The sequence below is a fragment of the Triturus cristatus genome, chromosome 3_2 (genome assembly GCF_964204655.1).
Source record: "Triturus cristatus chromosome 3_2, aTriCri1.1, whole genome shotgun sequence".
In the NCBI taxonomy this organism is placed as follows: domain Eukaryota; kingdom Metazoa; phylum Chordata; class Amphibia; order Caudata; family Salamandridae; genus Triturus; species Triturus cristatus.
The window spans coordinates 1,203,074,030-1,203,082,760 of record NC_140584.1 but is presented as its reverse complement, the minus strand read 5'-3'; positions in this window follow the sequence as shown (position 1 = coordinate 1,203,082,760).

The window sequence follows — 8,731 nt, the reverse complement described above, 5'->3', positions numbered from 1 at the left end:
TTGTATGGTAAGTGCTTGTATCTCACTGACCCTTCTAAAAGAAGTGATGGCTACAAGGAAAGCTGTTTTCCATGTGAGGAATTGCAGTTCGCATTTATGCAAAGGTTCGAAGGGAGGCCCCATCAGCCTTGTGAGAACGATATTTAAGTTCCACAAAGGTGAGGGTGGTACTCTGGGGGGGAATTATTCTTTTGAGGCCTTCCATGAAGGCTTTAATGGCAGGTACTCTGAAAAGTGATAGGTGCTGCCTGTTTTGTAAGTAAGCTGCAATTGCCGCGAGGTGTAGCCGAATGGATGTATAGGCTAGATTACACCTTTGTAGGTGGAGTAAGTAGCATATGATGTGTTGTATAGACACGTCTAGAGGATTGATTGTGTTATGGCAATACACAACAAATCTTTTCCAGTTGGCAGCGTAGCAGGCTCTAGTGGTAGGGTGTCTAGCTTCTCTTATGACGCTCATACAGTCAGGGGGAAGGTTTAGGTACCCAAATTCTATGATTTCAGGAGCCAGATCGCAAGGTTGAGCTGAGCTGGGTCCGGGATCTCTCCATGGTTCTGAGTTAGGAGGCATGGTGAGAGGTGTAGCTTTTGGTGTGGTACTACCGAGAGTTCCAGCAGCGTGGTGTACCACGGTTGTCTGGTCCATGTTGGAGCTACTAGGATCAGTGTGAGGGAGTGCTGTTGTAGCTTTCGCACCACTAATGGAATGAGTGGGAGAGGCGGAAAAGCGTACGCAAATTTGCCTGACCAGCTCATCCATATTGCATTTCCTTTAGACAATGGGTGTGGGTATCTGGCGGCGAAGCTTGGGCATTTTGTGTTTTCGTGGGTGGCGAAGAGGTCTATCTGTGGATGCCCCCACATTTGAAAGAACGGATGAACAACCTGTGGGTGAAGTTCCCACTCGTGGATCTGTTGTGTCTGTCTGCTGAGCAGATCTGCCACGGTGTTTTGGACTCCTGGGACATGTTGAGCTAGGAGAAAGATTTTGTGGGGAATTTCCCATCTCCATATGCTCTGTGCTAATTGAGAGAGCTGTGGAGAGTGTGTGCCGCCTTGTTTTTGAATATAATACATGGCCGTCATGTTGTCTGTACGAATGAGGACTGACTTGCCTGAAATCTGTGTTTGAAAAGATTTCAGGGCTAGAAAGATTGCTAGTAACTCCAGATGATTGATATGGAGTAACTTTTGTTGCGGCGTCCATGTGCCCTGCACTGTGAGGTGTAATAGATGAGCTCCCCAGCCGGAGAGCGAGGCGTCCGTTGTTAGTATTATTTGGGGAACCGGGTCCAGGAACGGTCGACCTCTGGAAAGGTTTGTGGTGTTCCACCACTGCAGAGAGCGATGGGTGCGACCGTCTACCAACACCAGATCTGTCAGTTGCCCCTGGGCCTGGTTCCATTGGTGTGCTAAGCACTCTTGGAGTGGACGCATCTGGAGTCTTGCGTGGGGCACTATAAAAATGTAAGAGGCCATCATCCCTATCAGTTGCATAAACACTCGTGCTGGAAGGGAGTGTTGAGGTATGAATTTCTGTCGCAAAGCCTGAATGCTTGCAATTCTGGCCGGATTGGGGTAGGCTATAGCTTTTGAGGTGTCTATGGTGGCACCGAGGTATTGTTTTATGTGGGATGGTGTTAGCTGGGACTTTTGGTGGTTCACCGTAAAGCCTAGTTGGTGAAGTAGTTGGATTGTGGTGGAGGTGTGTTGTACACACTGATTGTATGAAGTGGCTTTTATCAGCCAATCGTCCAAGTATGGGAAGACGTGAATGTGCTGTCTTCTGAGGTTTGCCGCCAACACCGCTAGGCACTTGGTGAATACCCGTGGTGCTGTTGTGACTCCGAACGGGAGCACTTTGAATTGGTAGTGTTGTCCGTCCACTACAAATCTGAGGTACTTTCTGTGAACATGGTGTACTGGAATGTGAAAGTATGTGTGTTTTAAGTCCAGTGTGGTGAGAAAGTCGTTCTGGGAGAGGAGCAGAAGTACCCGCTGAAGCGTTACCATGTGAAAATGGTCTGAGTGTATGTATGTGTTTAGGGGCCGGAGATCTAGAATAGGTCATAGAGTCTCGTCCCTTTTTGGTATTAGAAAATATAGGGAGTAGACCCCGAAATTTTGTTGATTGACAGGAACGTGTTCTATTGCCTGTTTTTGTAGGAGGGAGATTACCTCCTGCTTTAGCAAAGTGGAATGTTCTTGTGACATTGGGCGTTGCCTGGGTGGAATGTTTGGAGGGGGGGGGGGGTAGATGTTAATTCCAGGCAGTATCCTGACCGAATTATTTGGGTCACCCATTTGTCTGAGGTGATGGTCTCCCAGACATGAAGGAAATTTGTGAGTTGCCCCCGACTGAAGTGGAATGGTCTGGGATGAGTGGGTGAGGGAAGTCATTGGGTAGTAGGTGTGGCAGAACGGGCGTGGTTTGTTTTGCCTCTGCCCTTGTTGTTGTTACCCCTGTAGCCGCCTCTTTGGTAACCTTTTGAAAAGGTGGTCTGAGTAGGGGACTTGTACGATGTGGACGCGGTGTCTGAGGAGTAGCCTCTGGATGCACTCTGAAAGGATGAGCGGAGAAAGGAGCGTCTGGGCGGGTGAGACTGTAGGGCCCCTATGGATTTTGCGGTATCCGTGTCCTTTTTCATCTTTTCTAAGGCCTCATCCACCTTTGGCCCGAATAGATGTTCCTGGTCAAAGGGATGGTTAAGGATGGAGGCTTGCATTTCTGGTTTAAAACCAGATACCCTTAGCCAAGCATGGCGACGGAGAAGGACGCTGGTGTTAATGGCCCTGGAGGCTGTGTCTGCTGCATCTAGGGAACAACATATAGAGGTGTTTGTGATTGTTTTACCCTCTTGAATTAACTCGTTGGTTTTACTTTTATATTTTTCAGGGAGATGTTGCCTTATGCTCGCTAATTCGTCATAATGAGCCCTGTTATATCTGGCCAGCAGTGCCTGAGTGTTTGCTATACGCCATATGTTGGCGGCCTGGGATGCTGTGCGTTTGCCTGAAGCATCTAGCAGTTTTAACTCCTTGTCAGGTGGTGGTGCATCACCTGACGCTTGCGAGTTTGCCATTTTACGTGCCGTAGAGACCACTAAGGAATCTAGTGGCGCTGGTCCTCTGATGTAAGAGGGATCTGAGGGAGCAGGTTTGTACTTCTTTTCGATACGTGGGTTAAGGACCCTGGCTCTAACTGGGTCTTTACAAACTTCTGCCGCATGTTTTACCACCCCTTTGAGCATGGGCAGTATGGAGGTGGACCTCTATATAGTATTGAATGTGTCTAGGAGGAAATCTTCCTCCCCAGGGTCAGTATGCATGTCCACCCCATGACAATGTGCTGCTCTTTGCAGAAGATGGTTAAACCCTAATGAATCTTCTGGTGGAGATGGTCTAGAAGGGTAAATATCATCTTGTGGGACGTTGGGGACATCTGGTATATGTTAATCGTCCCATGGATCTGGAGATCCTGTAGAGGTGGGGTCTTGTGGCACATCCCCTGTATCATAATATGGGTCCCCGTGATCATGATAGTCTGGAGAAGGAATAGGAGAGCGATGAGGTGGGGTTGGAGAGGGTGGAGGAGGTGGAGAAGGTATTCTGAACGGAGAAGTAGCAGAATCCTTCCTCTTTGGAGGTGGAGGCGGAGCAGGCTTTTCCAAATGTCTCTTTTTAGAAGAGAGTGTCAAATGTCCAGTTTTTGGATCCTTGGTGAGAGTTTTTTGCAAGGGATCCGGTGTAAATAGCTCTGGTGAGGTAATTCGGTCCGTCGGCGCCAAAGGTGTCGGGTCCGATGATTTTTTAGGTTTTCCGTGCCGGTTTGGTATTTAGAACCCTGCTTGGGACCCTCCGGTCTCTTGGCCGGCGCCGAGATGGGCTTCGGCTTGGAAGTGTCTGTGCCGGTGGCCTTGTGTGGTTTGGTGGGCACCGAAGATGGCGTCGTTGTCAAAGGGCTGGGTTTGGACCCCGAGGGCTTCGGTGCGGAGCTCGGTGTCGAGGTGGAGGCAGTCTTCTTTTTCGGTGCCAAAGTGTGTTTCTTGGCACCGCTGGCAGGCTGGCTTGAGCCCGAGCCGCTGGAAGGCTTACTTGGCTTCTTCACCGGGCCCGAAGTTGGGGTGTGTGAAGCAGTGTCTCTGGTCTTGCCTAGGCCCGGAGGCAAAGGCAGGACCGAAGCCTTTTTGGGTGTCGGCGCGGGTGTGGTAGGGGGTAGATTGGTACTCACGACCCTCTGCGCCGGGGTGATGTCCTCCACATCTGACTCGTCTGCCTCGGAAGCGCTGACGAGGTCCTCTTCGGTACGATGATGTTCCGGATCGTCGATGTCATCTCCGAAGATGTCGACTGGAATGGACGTCGAGGAGTGTGCCATGTTCCTTCTGGCTCTTCGGTCCCGAATAGTCTTTTTAGATCGGAAAGACTTACAGGCCAGACAGTCTCGAGTCGTGTTCTGGGGAGAGGCAAAGGTTGCATACCTCATGAAGATCGGTGTGGGGAAATTTGAACCCACATCGAGGGCACTTTTTAAATGGAGTTCTTTCCATGAGCCGGGACCGGAGCCTGGGTAGGCCCGAAGGCCGCCGTCGACGACTGGAACCGAAGGTTTGTCGATGAGGAAGCGCGTTGATTGAAGAGATCGTGTATCGAAACAATACAGCGATTGGGGTGAGGATTGGCGTTGATGGTCGAACTGGAAGCTGTTCGGAACCGGAGCAAGAAGATCACATCCGAGCCCGATGGCGGAAAAAAAACAATCTGAGGATGGAGCCGAAGCCCATACGCAATACGATCGAAATGGGGGAGTCACCTGAGTTCGTGACTTCCAAAGACTTTCCAAGAGGAAAAACTAACTGCAAACATCCGGGCCCAACACCAGATGGCGATCTATGCAAAAGTGTGTAATCTGCAGCTCATATGCCTCAAACACATTTTTTTAAAGCAAACAGCGAGTACACGTTTTAAATAAAACGATGTTAAAATCCAATCTTTCCACACTTCATGCATTCCAACAATCACACTATCGGACTCATACACCACGCCACTATAAAAACAATATGACCCCGGGATATGCACAATTTCGTAGTGCCTGTATTTTTCTCTCTTATTTCAGCACTTTGGTTGGATTCTTATGGGTCTAGTAACACAGTTGACATGTTTCGGTGACCAATTTCATTTGGCTGCCACCTTCCTCAGGACCAAACCACCATTATTCAATTAATCAAACCGTACAGATGATAGGGTACGCTTACTAGTTTGTACTGGTTTGCCAGTTGGTACTCCTTCCTTTGTTCAAAAAATGTTTTTTTTATTCTTTTTGCTTTAAAATAGAAAAGAAGGGGCTTGTCATACTTAAAATTGTTCTTTGCTTTGAAAAATGTATACAACTTTTCAAATGTACATTATATATATAAATGTATAAATAATTAAACTGAACGTTTATAAACAATTTATGTATTATTTGATCTTGGAAATACATTTTTTTGGGGGAAAAAAGACCACTTGTAAGTCAGTACATATTGTATAAATTATTACATATAATAGAAGAAATATAAGTCGGGGGGGGGTTGTTCTTTATGTTGTAAATTGTGGAATTAACCCCGTCTCCTAGACTCTTTCCATAGAGGGTACCTGACTTTTTTCAGCTGTCACTTGAGCATCAGAGGCAATGTCTCCAGTAGCAGACACCACTTGGAAGTAGTAAAAATCACCATCAACGGCTATCTCAACAATGACCTTCCTGCCACACAACCTGCTGCTAAGAACAGAGTCTTCAATAGGAACTGGTTGGGAGTCATCGAAGATTACCACGGAGGCACTGACTAATGCATACTTGGTAGATGAGTTTATAGTCCTTAACCCCCAGATGCACTTTGCTAAATGACTGACGAATTCTTTTCACAGAAACCAAACCCTTAGATGTCAATAGGCAGAACCGAGCTTTTTAAAAGTGAAGGGAATGATTTTCCAAAGACAGCTTCACTGTAGTGGATGTTCGCATAGAAGAGAAGTATCCTAATTATACCTTTCTACCTCGTCGAGTACATTATAGACACACAATGAGGTTGATCGGCTACATAGACTAACGTGTTTAATATTTGTGTTATATGTACTGTAGATTATCAGCACAATGCGAATAATAACTCAAATGTATATGAATCTATAAAAGATCCAATACTGTGGAACGTTCCTTATTTTCAGCCATTTCAGAATAGTTTTAATCAATGGATTCCTTACATCTAATGTGATCTTTTCCTTACGAGTCTGTGGTGCAGCACTTGTCTTCGTGCTCTAAGGAATATGCTACTTACCAGTATGCATCTGTTCTTAGCATGTAGAGCTGCAGAGCCACACACTTAGGATAAGATCGCCATCTGGTGTTGGGCTCGGATGATTGCAGGTTGTTGTTGTCTTCGGAATAAGCCTTTTGGTCACGAGATAGGTGACTCCTCCTCTGGACAACAGTGCGCATGGGCATCCACTCCATCCTCAGATTGTTTTTCGCCATGATGGGAAATGATGGACTGTATAAGAATAAAGAGAAAGGATGTCTATGTGTAATGTCTAATTAAGACAATGCTGGAACAGATACAGGTCCCGGGGAGGTGGGTGGGCGTGTGTGGCTCTGCAGCTCTACATGCCAAGAACAGATGCATACTGGTAAGTAGCATATTCCGTTCGAGGCATATGAGCTGCAGATCACACACTTAGGATAGACTATATAGCAGTGTCTCCCCTAGCGGTGGTCACCTGTATCTGTTGCAGCAGTTTGGAGTAGAGTTTTTAGGACAGCTTGGCCTACGGAAGCTTGTTGTTTGGATTGCACATCAACACAGTAATGTTTAGTGAAGGTGTGTGTGGTAGACCATGTGGCTGCTTTGCAAATATCTTCTAAGGGAATGTTCCCTAAGAATGCCATGGAAGCCCCTATTTTACGTGTGGAGTGCGCTCTAGGGGGAACTGTAAGAGTGCATTTAGCTTTTTGGTAATATATTTGGATACATTTAACTATCCACCTGGCTATACCTGATTTTGAAATGATGTTGCCTTTATGTGGTGGGGTTAGACCTGGCACCTTGGCGTGAGTCTCCCTCCCTCTTTTTGTCGCTGTGCCTCATGTGTTTTTATGGTGTTGGCCGCTCAGCGCGCTGTGCCACTGCCAACCAGTGTCGCGGTGCAAGTGCTCCCTATGTAAATTGTATATGTTGGTTGGATTCCATGATTGGATTGTTTGATTTACTGTCAGACCCCAGTAAAGTGCGCCAGGGCATGTAAAGGCAAACACCGCTGGTGGGCTTGCAGCACTGGTTGTGCCACCCACAGAAGCAGCCGGTAAAATATGTCTAAGGTCTGCCATCGCAGAACCTGCGTGCAGTCTGGTACTGACATGCTGACTGGCAAGTGCCCACACTTGCCAGTCCCTAAAACCTTTCCTTAGCTGCATGTTAGTCACCCCTCTGGTAGGCCCACGGGCAGGGTGCGTTGTGAGCATAAGGTAGGACAAGCCTAGATGCGTGGCATGTCCTAGTAGTGAATTACCGCCATCTTGTTGTTCACTACTGCAAGGCTACCCTGTTCTCATAGGCCAGTATGGGCGGCTTGGATTGTTACACCCTATGATCCTAACCGACCCAGGGAACATGGTAGAAGATCGAGTTTAGTATGACTGAACTCGGAATAATAAGGTACATCTTTTCCCAAGGTTTATTTTAATATTCCGGGTTTGCAAATGCCGCTTTTAGAAAGCTGGCCTTTGCTTGCCTAAACATTTCAGCCCGCCTCTGCGTGATGTGTATCTTATGTCTGGCTGGAGTGAGTGACAGGGCTAGGGGAAACCAGATGGGCAGGGCTAGGTAGCCTGGTGGTGAATAGGACGATCGACAGGTAGGGGGGGGGGGAAGGGGTACTCCTAGGCTCTGAATAGGACAGTGGTCTGCCACCTCAATGCCGGCTCCGCCCCCTGTGGAGCGTCTGATGACTCTGCCCTGCACTCTGAAAGAAGCCTGCATCGCGTAAACAAAGTGCTCAGAAACCGGACTGGACTAGGCAAGGGCCCCCCTGGCCTGGGAGAACAAAAGATTTGCTGTATAAATGTAGGAGCCCTGCTCCTAAGAAACTAGATCCGCTTTTGACCAAGAAGAATCTCTGCCTGAGGAGGAGGCACCGGGAAAGCTGTAGGAGGAAGACTGTCCCTATCCTGGGGGATTGGCCTGCAGTGGTGACCTTGCTGCCAAAGGGGAGAAGAGAAACGGTTGCTGAAGACTTTGCTTTATTTTGACTTTCAAGACTTGTGCTTTTCAAAACGATCTCCAAGGGCTTGGAACTGAGCTTGCCCCCTGAACTGAGCCCCAGGACCATTGGGCTCTACCTGCACTTCACTCGCCTGCCGCTGGACTGTGGTGTCCTTTCCCTCGCCGGAGCTGTGACCCTCGTGCCCCAGTCCCTCCCTGAGCCGTGACCAGGACTGCTTAGCCACCCCCGCCTTGTGAAGAGCCTCGCTCGATCGGAGCCGCTCCCCCTACGCTGTGCTGGGCTGCCCCTGTCACCTCGCTCGCTGGAGGCCCCCATCGTGAAGTCTGGGAGCCCCGGACGCCGCCTCGCCCTTTCTGTCGAAGAGCCGCTGAAATCCCGCCCCGCCTTTGCATCAAGAAACAAGGTACTGTACTTACAAACTCGACCGCGAGCTCGCATCGGATCCAGGGTCCGCAACGTTCTGATTTCCCTG